The sequence below is a fragment of the Acanthochromis polyacanthus genome, chromosome 12 (genome assembly GCF_021347895.1).
Source record: "Acanthochromis polyacanthus isolate Apoly-LR-REF ecotype Palm Island chromosome 12, KAUST_Apoly_ChrSc, whole genome shotgun sequence".
Classification (NCBI taxonomy): domain Eukaryota; kingdom Metazoa; phylum Chordata; class Actinopteri; family Pomacentridae; genus Acanthochromis; species Acanthochromis polyacanthus.
The window spans coordinates 8,402,040-8,416,535 of record NC_067124.1 but is presented as its reverse complement, the minus strand read 5'-3'; the positions used below and the strand labels follow the sequence as shown (position 1 = coordinate 8,416,535).

The 14,496-nt window shown below is 40.0% G+C and overlaps 1 pseudogene; it reads right to left on the bottom strand.

Annotated features, from left to right (window-relative positions):
* Window positions 1–7,388: 7,388 nt before the first annotated feature.
* On the bottom strand, window positions 7,389–12,371 carry LOC127536357 (uncharacterized; annotated as a pseudogene).
* Between the last annotated feature and the right edge of the window lie 2,125 nt (window positions 12,372–14,496).

The following is a 14,496-nucleotide window of genomic DNA, read 5'->3' as shown; positions in this document are numbered from 1 at the left end:
TTCCATTAGTGGTTACTGTGGCCTTGGGTGAGTTGTACAGAGCCGATATCCACTGGATAAACAACTCTCCGAAGCCAAATTTGTGGAGCACAGCAAAGAGAAAAGACCAATTAACTTTGTCAAAGGCTTTTTCTGCATCCAGTGACATGACGATAGCTTCTTTGTTGTGGTGTTGCGTCAAAGAGATTAGATTTAGAAGTCTTCTGATATTGTTGGTGGAGTGCCATCCATGAAACCTGTTTGATCATAGTGGATTATTGACGGGATAATTTTCTCCAACTGAGAGGCGAGTGCTTTTGAGATAATTTTGATGTCAGTGTTGATTAGTGACAGAGGTCAATAGCTGGAGGGAAGTGTAGGATCTTTGTCTGGTTTCAATAATAATTTAATTGCAGCCGTTTTAATGTGCGAACTTATATAACCATTATTTTTTTTTAATCTCTGTCACTGTCCTGAAGAAAAGGGGTGCTAACATTGACCAGAAATGTTTAAGAAATTCAGCAGGGAAGCCATCAGGACCAGGTGCCTTGCCTGCTGGCATACTGTCTAATGCACACTGTAATTCTTTGATAGACAATGGAGCATCTAGTGTGTCTCTGTAATCTGACGTTAATTCGGGCAAGTTTAGATTGTCAAGAAAGTTATGAATATCTTCTTCGTTTGGGTTGACTGTTGATGAGTATAAACTTCGGTAATAATTATAGAAAGTCTGATTAATTTCCTGGGGTGACTGAGTATATTTCCCTGAGGGATCCTGAATTGCTGTTATGAAGGATTTTTATTTATTGTGCTGGAGTTGGTTCGCAAGAAATTGTCCTGATTTATTGTTGTGTTCAAAATCATTATATCTCAGCTGTTGTAGTAAGAACTCTGTTTTCTTTGATAAGATATTATCGAGTTTTAGTTTAACATTTTGTAGTTCAGACCATAATTGATCACTTGGATTTATTGCATAGTTCTCTGTAAGTTCTTTAATTTTTTCCTCAATTTCTTCCTGTAGTTGTTGATCCTTTTTTTCTTGTACGAGGAGTACGGTATTATTTTGCCTCTGATTATGGCTTTTCCAGTTTCCCAAAGTAAAGATGGAGATACATCATAAGAGTCATTGTTTATTAGAAAGTCTGCCCACTCACTTATTATTCGATCAAATTCCTGGTCTTTGAGTAGAGAGATGTTTAGGCACCAAGTCTGAGGAGGTTTAGGGATGGAATCTGTTTGCAGGCTGAGAGATATTGGTGCATGGTCACTGATAATGATTGGGTGAATTTTAGTAGTGACTTTGTGTACGATAGAGTTATTTGAGAGGAAAAAGTCAATTCTTGACAATGTTTGATGCACCTGAGAGAAAAAAGTGTAGTTCCTCTTTGTTGGGTTTTTGAGTCTCCAGACATCTTCTAGTCCAAAATCTTTCATATAATCCTGTATGACTTTAGCTGATTGTGGTTGTTTTGCATGTATTGGACTATTAGATGGATCTAGTGACGGGTTTAATGCTATGTTGAAGTCGCCACCGATAATGGTTGTTGAGTTAGCAGATAAGTCTGCTAAGTGGGAGAAAACTACGTGAAAGAAGGCTGGATCATCATTATTCAGGGCATACAGATTTGCAAATGAATATAATTTATTAAAGATTGTTGCCTGGATAATAATATATCTGCCCTCTGAGTCAGTTACTGTGCTATTTAAAGTGAATGGTACTCTCTTATGGATTAGAATGGAGACCCCTCTTTGTCTGCTGTTATAACAAGATGAAACGATGATGTTATAATTCGAATCTAATAGAGATTTTTCTTCTAATTCTACTAAATGCGTTTCTTGGAGGAGCAAAATATTTGCTTTTAATTTGGAGACATAATCCATAATTTTAACTCTTTTTGCATATGCCATGAACATTCCAGGCTACAATATTTAACTTGAACATAAAGAAAGAAGTTCAGTCATTGAATAAGTAGCAATATAGAATATCGTCAGTGTGTGTCCTTGTGAGCTGTTTGTTGCTGTCTGTGAGCTGTGGGTGTTGGAGAGCGATGTACATAGCAAGTCAGGATCTACAGTGCCTTGTGAAAGTATTCGGCCCCCTTGAACTTTTCAACCTTTCGCCACATTTCAGGCTTCAAACATAAAGATATAAAATTTTAATTTTTTGTCAAGAATCAACAACAACTGGGACACAATTGTGAAGTGGAACAAAATTTATTGGATATTTTAAACCTTTTTTAACAAATAAAAACCTGAAAAGTGGGGCGTGCAATATTATTTGGCCCCCTTGCATTAATACTTTGTAGCGCCACCTTTTGCTGCAATTACAGCTGCAAGTCGCTTGGGGTATGTCTCTATCAGTTTTGCACATCGAGAGACTGAAATTCTTGCCCATTCTTCCTTGCAAAACAGCTCGAGCTCAGTGAGGTTGGATGGAGAGCATTCGTGAACAGCAGTCTTCAGCTCTGCCCACAGATTCTCAATTGGATTCAGGTCTGGACTTTGACTTGGCCATTCTAACACCTGGATACATTTATTTGTGAACCATTCCATTGTAGATTTGGCTTTATGTTTTGGATCACTGTCCTGTTGGAAGATAAATCTCCGTCCCAGTCTCAGGTCTTTTGCAGACTCCAACAGGTTTTCTTCCAGAATGGTCCTGTATTTGGCTCCATTCATCTTCCCATCAATTTTAACCATCTTCCCTGTCCCTGCTGAAGAAAAGCAGGCCCAAACCATGAGGCTGCCACCACCATGTTTGACAGTGGGGATGGTGTGTTCAGGGTGATGAGATGAGTTGCTTTTACGCCAAACATATCGTTTTGCATTGTGGCCAAAAAGTTCCATTTTGGTTTCATCTGACCAGAGCACCTTCTTCCACATGTTTGGTGTGTCTCCCAGGTGGCTTGTGGCAAACTTTAAACTAGACTTTTTATGGATATCTTTGAGAAATGGCTTTCTTCTTGCCACTCTTCCATAAAGGCCAGATTTGTGCAGTGTACGACTGATTGTTGTCCTATGGACAGACTCTCCCACCTCAGCTGTAGATCTCTGCAGTTCATCCAGAGTGATCATGGGCCTCTTGGCTGCATCTCTGATCAGTTTTCTCCTTGTTCGAGGTGAAAGTTTAGAGGGACGGCCAGGTCTTGGTAGATTTCCAGTGGTCTGATACTCCTTCCATTTCAATATGATTGCTTGCACAGTGCTCCTTGAGATGTTTAAAGCTTGGGAAATCTTTTTGTATCCAAATCCAGCTTTAAACTTCTCCACAACAGTATCTCGGACCTGCCTGGTGTGTTCCTTGGTCTTCATGATGCTCTCTGCACTTTAAACAGAACCCTGAGACTATCACAGAGCAGGTGCATTTATACGGAGACTTGATTACACACAGGTGGATTCTATTTATCATCATCAGTCATTTAGGACAACATTGGATCATTCAGAGATCCTCACTGAACTTCTGGAGTGAGTTTGCTGCACTGAAAGTAAAGGGGCTGAATAATATTGCACACCCCACTTTTCAGTTTTTTATTTGTTAAAAAAGTATAAAATATCCAATAAATTTCATTCCACTTCACGATTGTGTCCCAATTGTTGTTGATTATTGACAAAAAATTAAAATTTTATATCTTTATGTTTGAAGCCTGAAATGTGGCGAAAGGTTGAAAAGTTCAAGGGGGCCGAATACTTTCACAAGGCACTGTATATATGCATTATATAATAGCACAACATTGCCTGAAAAACTATCAACAAACATGTTATAAAACATACAAGCACAACAAACATGGGGGTACATAGGGTGTGAGTGAAAGTGAGGGGGGTGAGTGTGTGAGAGGGGGAGAGGGGTAAAGGGAAACATATAGAGAGGGAGAGACAGAAAAGTTGGAGGAGGAGGGGGTTCTCCAGTGGGGAGTGTAGATAGGGAGAGTGACACATTTACATTTGCGTGATTTTGATTTTTTTTTATTACGTTTTCTAAACTAAATTACTAAGTGGTATACTAAGTATTTAAGTTATTATTATTGTTGTTAGAAGAGCCAGGGGGTAATGGAAGATTCCCGAAATAGCTGCCCATCTATGTATAGTTTGTCCACAACTAGTGCAGTCCGTTTACCTTTCTGCCTGTGTTCTTTCATGATGGGGTATAAAACTTCTCATTTATTTCTCTGGGAAACTGATCATTCATTCCGTAAGATGTACCTTTCAGCTCCCGTTCTTTGCTCCTTACGAGCACTTTCTGTTGGAAGTGCTTGAACTTTGCGATGATAGGACGGGGACGGTTTCCTCCTCGGGGTCCAAGCCGGTGGACGCGGTGGAAAGTGATGTTTTTAACCATATCCGCAGGGATTTTAAGCGCTGACACCATAAAGTTTTTAACAAGGGACTCTGGGTTATCAGGTGTGGACTCAGGGATGCCAGAGAAAGTCAGGTTTTCCCGCATACTCCTCGACTGAATGTCCAAGACAGTCTCCTTCAGGAAGTTTTTGTCTTGTTTATTTTTTGATAGGTTTGGCAGGTGGTTGTGGTGGTTATGGTTGGGTGGTTTATTGGTAGTCAAATTTTATACCCATTGGTCTGAATCCATTGGTAGTCAGTGTGGCATTTTCAACCGCAGTCACTGTAACATTTTCTTAAAATTACACTAGTGTAGAATACTATTGACACTACACACATATTAGCTAGTGTTAATTTTGAACTCCTTACAGTGTTGAAATAACTATAGCTAAGAGTGGAAACATTAACACTGACACTACACATGTGTTAGCCAGTGTTAATTTTGAACTCCTACAGTGCTGAAATTACTAGAGCTAAGTGTAAAAAAAATACACTGACACTACTGTAGAATACTGTTGACACTTGACAAGTGTTGGCCAGTGTTAATTTTGAACTCCCTACAGTTGAAATAACTATAGCTGAGTGTAAAAACATTAACACTAGTTTCATTGTTAAATTAACACTTCCTGGTGTTAAATTTAACACTCTCAGAGTTGATTTAACACTGGCTATTTTGCTGTGTAGTGTTGAAAAATAAAACAGACGAGTATGTTATGTTTCTCTGTCTGGCAAAACTGGAGATCATTGGTCCAGTGAACACAGTGCTGAGCAGTTCAGGAGAGAGTGGTGAAAAGGGAAAGTCACAGGCGTTTATCCACCTCTGATCCCCACCACTGGGGCATTACAGGCATAACCTCAAATTACACTGAGGGAGAACCACGCAGAATTTGCATGCCATGATCAGATTACACAGAGAGAAACCCATGCAGGACTAATGTAGTATCATCAGACTACAGAGTCTAAGATCCATCTGTGGGTCACTATGAGTTCCCAAGGGAGAGAGATCCTTTGTGCATTAGGTACCATATTGTGTTTTCTTTAGATAAAGAATTTCAAAAAGTACAGTGCTGTCAGGAACCCTTTTATCATCACATTCATGTACATAGCAATGATCCAAGGAAATATGCTATGATTTGACATTTTTTAATAACAATCATACAAGAGATGATGTAGTTGTACATTCACAGTATTTTACTTCGGAGAACTCACTCGTAATGGGACATATCCTACAGTTCTAAAAAGCACTGAAAACAAGAGTCTCTCAAAACTACATTCTTTGTATTCTCATACACCAAAAGTATCTTAGCATGTACATTGCAAACATTGAGTCAGACTCATGGGTGTCATAATTTTCATATTCCTGCTGTTATTCAATTACAATGTATGTATCAATTTAAAATATACTTTAAGAATGAGAATATTGTGTCTATAAGTAATTCTTACTTGAAAATTTCACTTGAGGTTTTTAGAAATTGGAAGAACCACAGGCTAGTTAAGAACAGATGAGATAATCCTTTATTGCTCCCCACACCAGGGGAAATTCATATTGTTACAGCAAGCATATTTAGCAAATAAACATAGTAATATTAATAAATAATAAAACAGTATGTACAAGAATGAGAAATGAAAATGAATAAATACAGTATTGACACACCAGGGAGCAGTCAGGGACAGAATCGACCCTCCTGACCAGTCTGTTTAGTCTCTTTCTGTCCCTTTCAGTGTTCCAAGCTCCCCAGCAGACCACTGCATCGAAAAAAGCAGACGCTACCACAGAGTCATAAAATGTCTGGATACTGTAATTTAGACCAAGACTGCTCATCTTACATGATCATCCTCAGTCAGCCTCATCTTGGAAAGCCCCTTTTTAATTTAATCATAAAATCACACTCTGGTCACTGATTTAATCCTTAACCACTTAATCAAAATGACATAATTGTATGTTTTTGCATTACAATAATTCCTTTCTCACCAAGGCCTGCTTGCTTCCATCTCTTCCTACCCCTTCGCACTTGACTACAGCTCACCTGTGATCTTTTCCCACAGGGTAAAATTACACAGAAGCTCGTTGAAATATTGTAGTAATTTAGTTCTGCTCAAAATGGAAACCATTTCTGAAAAAGAATAGTGACATAAAATCCCTTTGTCAAAGTTAGACAGGACTACTTCTTCAGTTTGTTATGTGTAAAATATCAGAAATTTGGAGCTGTTTTTTTGAGACTGTCATTGGTACACTGCAGTTTCAAGCCAAGAATGCTCAGCAATGGTGTTGACTGCACTGTAAAGTTTTTCGCTGAGATTTCACAATAAATTATTGGATAAGTTTTGCATTACTTTCACAGCAAGGATTACAGCATTATAATGTGAAAAATACTCACAACAGTTTCTTGTAACTTCATATCTGTGATATCACAATGCATTGTTGTAAAAACACAACTATATATTGCAACTTCACAGTTTCAAAAACAAAGCAATTACTGTGATTTTACAGTACAGTACTGGGGAAATACAACCTTTTGCTGTACATCATTACAACAAGGCCCTGTACTTTCACAGTGTGTGCTGTGAAAGTAATGCACAAGTTGACAGTAATTTACTGTGGGTTTACAATGTGTACTGTGGAAGTCATGCAAAAATTGGCCAGGCAGACAAATTGTGCAGAAACTTGCAATGCAACCACCCAGCTGTGTCAAAATAACATTAACAGACAAGTTATTTTTTCATCTACTTGAATTTAATACATAAGAATGGCAACATCCACATTACAATCATTGTACAGTTAACATCAAACCCCCACCCCCCCACCCACTGGCACCACACTCTGAGGTAAAGTCAATGTCACCTAAAAGACATTCATTTATAGATAAAGGTTATTCAACATAACTTTCAATAAATTTCAAGAATTCAAGAAATTCAACTTCAAAGTCAGTAACTTTCCAAAGCCATCTTAAAATGCCTAGAAATTGTGCAGGAACTTGCGAATCAAGTACCCAGCTGTGTCTTAATAACAGTAACAGACATGTTATTCTTTATTTACTCTAATTTAATACATAAGAAAGCCAACATTTGTCCAGACTACCCAGCTGTGTCACAATAACAGTACAAGACTGGGAATGAGGCCTACATGGCAAGGTAAGAGAGGAAGAGAGAGAGCAATGAAGGGGTGTTGTGAATGGGCCAGGCGCTCCTCTGTCTCAAACATTCTACAATCCACACGCAACAGCGTTGTACAAAATCTAGTAGTGCAGTTATCTTCAAAAAATACATAAAGAAAAACTCAAAACGGAGTCTGACAACTGCTGCAGCAAAAAATTATGATGCCCACTCAAAGTCAATTAATTTCCTGAAAAGGGTGCTCACGTGAGGGTTCATTGTTGTCCGCTTCTTGGTCTTTGAGCCTCTTTCAGGATTGATGCTCAAGAAGCACCTGTTAATAAGAAAATATAGTTTCAGTTTTAAATACATGATTATGTATTGCAGGCAGCATTTATCAAGGTGTTCACCTGTGCCTTTTCCCATATCACATCCAAATACACTAATGATTCAACTTGTTGGCTCTTCCTCTCACCATAAAACTATTTGTAGCCATTTTTAGCCAGGGTGCCTCAGGTTAAGTTTGCCAAAGTGGTCTGGGCATCGTCTGTTGATTTTCGACTGTAAGGGGCTCTATCAACGTACAATGCCACTCTATTTCAATTTCAATTTATTTAGAATAACTCCTTGAGATGTAGCATCTCGTTCAAATGCATCTTAACGCAATTGGTCAGCTGGTAAATTAAAGCTAACCCTGTTTGGAAGGAAGTATGACAAACAAGCCTTTTCAACAAAGGGTCTGAAAGCATTTTGTTCTGCTTTTAAAGAAAATGTGTGCTGTACTTCATTCAATACGTTTGCATTTCATAACAGATGTTTCAAAATCACATAGCCCGCAAAATAAAATAATTTAAATAAAATAAACAGCTGTGATTAGACCGGTAGGTATTTGTTGGACCCTAGTCTGTGTAACGTGTAGATACCCAGACTGATCTGCAGAGTGAAACTGAATGAGTTTGCGAGATCTTAAATGGTCTCACAAGGCTAGCCTCAGGTACCTTCTTTGTCAGCATTTTAGACCTTAGTATAAGCACTGAGTTGGAAGCTGATACTATAATGTGAATTACAAGATTAAATGTGATCTTTATACATGACCATAACAGACCTTTGAATGAACTCCAGCATGGATGATCCAGTGGCAGGATATTCAAGGTTGAAGACGTAATAGCTGCTGAAGAAAGCAGCTACTCTGTGTAAAAACAAAGGGTGTGGGCCCATCACATGTCCCTCGATGGATATAAGCCATCCAGAGGGCTTCATCGTGTCACCTGAAATGAACAGATACCACATCATTTGTTATGAGCACTTTGTGATCTGTATCAGATATAACGTGCCATGCAAATGTAATTATTATTATCTATTTTAGTCATGTAGATTCCTAGAATCAAAACAAAATACTGAGTTGGAAATGTCGATACAAGATCCACGTGACAATACCTCGAATGATCAAGCAGGGGGTGCTAGGGAGTTCTGCAGTATTGACGTCCACTGCAGTGGAACGTGGCTGTAACACAGTCACACACAATAGCATAGATTTAACATTAGAGGATAGATATTGTTCATTGGTCAGTGCCAAGGAAATAAATGGTGTCTAATATAATCACTCATTTTGCATTTTAAATATTTGAATAAAAAAATCTTACATCAACTTCAAGGATCAAATTCTCCTTTGGCTCTTTGAAGTATGACATTAGGAGCAACAGGATGCAGGCTGCCTTGTCAGAGTCTGGATCATAGCAGGCCAGAACATTGTGGATCCTGGGGTTATCCAGTGTTGCACAGTAATCCAGGATGGTCTGTCCTCGTCGACTAATTGCCTTCTGCAGTTTTTGAAGGACGTCGACGTCTGTCAGGAGGCCAAAGTGTGAGAATAGGTATTTCTGAGAGAAAAGAAACGGCCACTACAGTTTGATCTCAGACATCGCTGGGGCAGGCACTTTGTTAAGGTATTTCCGCAGGATGACGTATGTCTTTGTCATTATTGGTTCTGCTCTCTCTGCTCCACTCATTCCTTCCTCTGTGTATACAGATATACAAATGGAATGTTAGTACTCAAGTAACAATTTGGTCTCGTAGCTGCCCCCCACGGCCACCCCCCACACACAGTGTGCAGATCTGGAAAAATGACTAAAGTTACCCAAATTTGCATGAAACAAAATTCACCATGAAGACAGTAGATTGCATGCCTGAGTAGATGTTGAGCAGATCCTTCTTCATATTCTCCAATGTTGCCTCAGTCTCTCCTGCTGGCAAATCTGCTGGGCCCCACCTCACACACCTAGGGGTGAACATCACAGGGTACCAATACTATTACTATTGGGGGTGGTTATAGCTAGGGGTGTCCTGATCCGATATTTTTACCAGATCGGCTGCCGCTATGCAGTTATTTCGGCAAATTTTTAGCAGCCAACACCCCAATCTAATCACTGATCTGATCCCTGCCAGATTCCACCATGCATTTAGTCCCGGTGCACAAGGTGACTGAGTGATGCGCGCTGTAAACGTGCACTGGGAAACAAAACAACACAGTGCTGCAGCAGAGTAGAGGTCATTTGACAACGGACGACTGAAAATGTTGGCAGTTTGGGACTTCTTTTTAGTTAATGTTTTTAAAGGGTTCAACTTGATGACAGCAATCATATCATGTCAGCAGTCCCCGACGTATTTGGGCCACGGACCGGTGTCAGAAATTAATTCCGCTGACTGGTGGTGTGGTGGGTAACAAACTAAAATGATGCGGCCGGGACAAAAAACAGCATTTCCTAAATATAGGCCTACTAATAAAAAACCTGAAACCACTGTGTAGCCTACTAGAATGCAACGTTATTAGCAGCATCCTCATAACATTGTGCCAGCCGCATAACATGAGTATATGATGGAGTAACCACATTGATTTTTTTCAGGATCAAGAAAAGAAAAAAAAAACATCTGAGCATCAACAGTTATAGCTCAGAAGAACACTATTGACAGACACCACAACATGCTTCATGTGAAAAGGGTCCATGTCAAAGTGTCAAAAAAGTAGGCAAGAAAAGTATGTTTTATCCTGTTTCTGGATTATTCATGGTCAAATACAATTCTTTTGACCAAAATGTTGACAGAATTTACCTGTATATTGCCACCTACCCATATCGGTCAACAGGACCTCTTGGCAGTCTGGCCTCTCCCGCCATTCCTGTTGGCGGTCTTCCCTCTCTGCGGCGCAGAGCAAGAGTATTATTCCTATTTTTGTACTCCACTCTTGTTTTTACTTGTTGGAGAAGAGAGTGGCATCCGTCTCCAACAGTATCACCATGCTTGCCAATGTCACCAAATGTTTTAGGATGTTCCCTGAAAATAGGGGGTTGACAATTAGAAAATCTGTCACCATTGTGGCCAAAATATTCACGATAAACTATATTATTTCAATATGAAATAAAAAGAAAAAAAGGTCCAAAAGGTCCAACTTGCATTCATTGTATCGTAGTGTCAAACTGTTTCTACTTTGAACCAGTCTGGTTCAAAGAGAAACCTGAACACTAACCTGCATGCAGGCCAGGACACAGGGGCGGAGCTAGACCATTTTCAGGGGTGCTTGAGCACCCCTTAATTTTTTTTTAAGCACCCCTAGAATTATTGGGCGTTATTTATTTATGTTTATAATAAATGCTGAAATAGTTATTAACAGTGTTATTTATTTTACCGTTTCAAACCAAATGTAAAATCTGGCAAAGTTCTCCCTAATTTGACACCCCCCCCCCTCCTCCCTTTGGATAATGGTTTGATCCATTAAGAGAGTGCAAGTTCCCCTCTACTCTGCCGCTGCGCTGAATGCTGCTCCCACCCCTGTCTGCGTGTGATGGATCGGGCAGAGAGATTGACAGGCTCGCCAACAGAGCCAGCAACTGCAGATGACTGCAACATTTACTTGGTATTTATACGCTGAAGTGAACTCACAAGTTTGTCCATGAAATCTACATTTATAAGCCTGAGTTGTCTAAACAATCTGGCTAGCTAGCTTGCCTTCTAGCTAGCGAATTTTAGCCTCGCAAATCACAAAATGAAGCAAGCAATGCTTATGGCATGCCAAACATGAAGGTGAAAAAAGGCTACTGTAATTTCACACTGGTGCCATATCATTGTTTTATCAATGTGTTGTTTGTAGGCCGACCGTCACAATGGATATTAGGGCATTTTTTTTCCAAGAAAACTCCAGCAAAAGCTTCAGGTAAGGTTTGGGGGGCAAAGCACAGAACACGAGCGACATTACTGCATGTGTTCAAATGTTTATTTTGTGGTGTTAACTCAATTGCTAGCAGACATATTATGAAAATCAAACTTAAAATGGTCAGCATTTTGAGGACTATTTTGACTGTTTCTTGGTGAATGCAGAAGAGCTGGGTGAGCCGTCGCTTAACATTGGTACCCCTGGAGCTGAAAGTCTAAAACCGCCCCTGCCAGGACACTTAACACATAAGCATACAGCTAATGTAAGGATTTCTTAAAGGAAAAAAACAAGCTAAAACAACATCAGGCTGAACAACAAAACCTTCCTAAAAACGTGAATAAGTCTGGTTTTCTCAACTATACCAGCTCGGTTAAAACAAACCATGTTTACAAAGTCTTCACTTCTGTACCCTTGTGACATCCCAATGACAACAGCTGAAGGGGATGGGGCTGGGGATTGACTGAAAACTTGTACCACGTTAATTGTGTTTTTTTTTTTATTTCAATTAATGATAATATTAAAAATAATCCCATCCCTACCTGACAATGTTTCTCACAACGCTGTGGCACATGGCTCTGGATGGGTTGCGGTCGTGCTGCATCATTTGGTCCACAAGCACGGCCACGTAGGCCTTTCTCTCATCTGGCAATGTTCTTTCTTCTTTTTCCACTCGAAGTCGAATGGCTGATGATACTTGGTCTCAGTTGAGATGAAAGTCCACATGCCATGGTACGCCAGGCTGTGACGCACTTGACATGCTTGGGGCAGTGCCTGGAGGGCTGGCCAACAACTGATTTGGAGGCTGGAATGCTTGAAGAGTGGTCAGAGTGTTTGGAGAACTTGCAGCTGGGGAACTTGGAGCACTTTGATCTGGAGCAGAGACCACCTCCATATTAAGAGTAAAAAGTCCTAGAAGGCACAAAAACAATTCATTAATTAAGATTGGGCAAGATGTAAGGCCAGGGGTCAATAGACTACATTTATAACTGTAGTCCTGCTCCAGTACTTCCTGCTCACACACTGGTTTCCTGTCAATACTACTGGATGAAGTGATTAGAAGTTATCCACGCAAGTGCCATTTGTTGAAATGTGGCGTAATGGATTGGGAAAATGTGTAATGAGTGAAAAGATGAACTTACCTCCCTTGATGCCCTTCATTAACTTCCGACTTTGGATAGGTTTGAGGTATTTCACAAGATCCCTCTCCTCCATCAAGGCCAGATCGTCAATAGACTCGACTCCAAGCTCATCAAGCATGGTGGTAAGAAGGTCATCAGGGAGACTAGGCAAATATGACCAAACTGCTTCCTTGACCTAGTCTCATTAAGTAGTGAATTGTAAAACACTGTGTTAGTGTTGTTAATAGTTAATCCATAGGCAGGATTTGAACTATTTTTTAGCCTATTAAAGATTGTCAGTTAACGGACAATTAACTGATTCATGCTTTCTGTTAACCGATTAACAAAAATTCTCATTTTTGTCGTCCCTACACTGTATGCATATTTCCTACTATAGTCTGTTCAATCAACAAGGCAAATAAAAACTTTAGTTTGCTATGACTATATAGCCTGCTGTACTACTCACATCTCTCCTCACGTATCCTGTATCCTCACTTTCTTCCCTGCTCACACTCCCTCTGGAAAAGAATGGTGGAGAGCAATAAGGGACTGATCATACACATTGTATTCTGAAAGAGGATAGTAGTCCAGCAGATCTTCCTGCTTAATGCACACATAATTGTCTTGGGCCACTCCTAGGTCACAGTACACACCTATGTATGTTTCTCTGTGACGAAATAGACTGAATTATGAACAATAACTAGCATAATATGCCCCATAAGAAGCCCTTCATCACTGTTCTCTAGTAGAATGTACATCCCTCTTCTGTAATGCGTGCCTTTGACTGTAACATAGTTACAAGCAACAGCCGACTGTGGCATTAATGGACAACTGGCTACAGATGCCCTGATCCTGTCATTGTAATCCTCAATGCAAAAATCAGTGGCCCTTTCTACTTGTACAAGAGGAGGGAACAAGTTTCCTGTACTCAAGTATGCTTGTAAAAGTTGGTGCCTCTGCCAGAGTTTTGCACAAATTTTTAAAATTGTGCAATTTCCTGGCACACTGTTTAAAAAAGGTATGTTTACTCTCAAACCGCAGTGTCCATAGTCGAATAAGTGGGCCAAAGTGAATGATGAGAGATGGATAGTGGCACAGATAATGGTGCTTTGGTTGGAGGGGTGCATTAGGGAAAAGCCTTGTCCTGTTGTCTATGTACTCCTCTATGAGGACCTTAAGATATGCGACCTGGCCCTCTGTAATGACTGGTGCACAGATGAGCTCAACCATCTCCCTCAGCTGCAAAATGATTTGCCATACCACATTCTCACAGGGATCTTTAATCCTGTCACCCACTATGAGTGGGAGAAGTCTAAGGAAACACCAGTTTTGAACTGCATGCCCACTTAGTTTGTCACTCCTGGGAGAGAGGTCTGCTGGTTTGTCCTTACCATCATTAACTTCATATCTGAGAGCCCGATCTCACGAGGATTCGTGAAACTGTCACGTAAGTTTTAGTTTCGGTTTCGTGCGCACCAACACGATTTCGTCATGTTTTTCGTGCCGCTCACCACGAAATGCGCACCAATGTATTTTAAAAGGCGGACTTTTCGTGCCACTCAGAACGTATTTCAAAAGAATGTGTATATTATATTTTTAATGTAAAACCGTGGCGAATCCAACGCTATATTTTGCATGACATCGTTCCTAAACATAACCCTAACCATAACCATAACCATAACCTAACCATAAGCCGGTGGTACACTTACCAATTTGCATAGGAATTTCAAGAATGTCCGGCGGCCGGCGAAGAGACTCATTTTT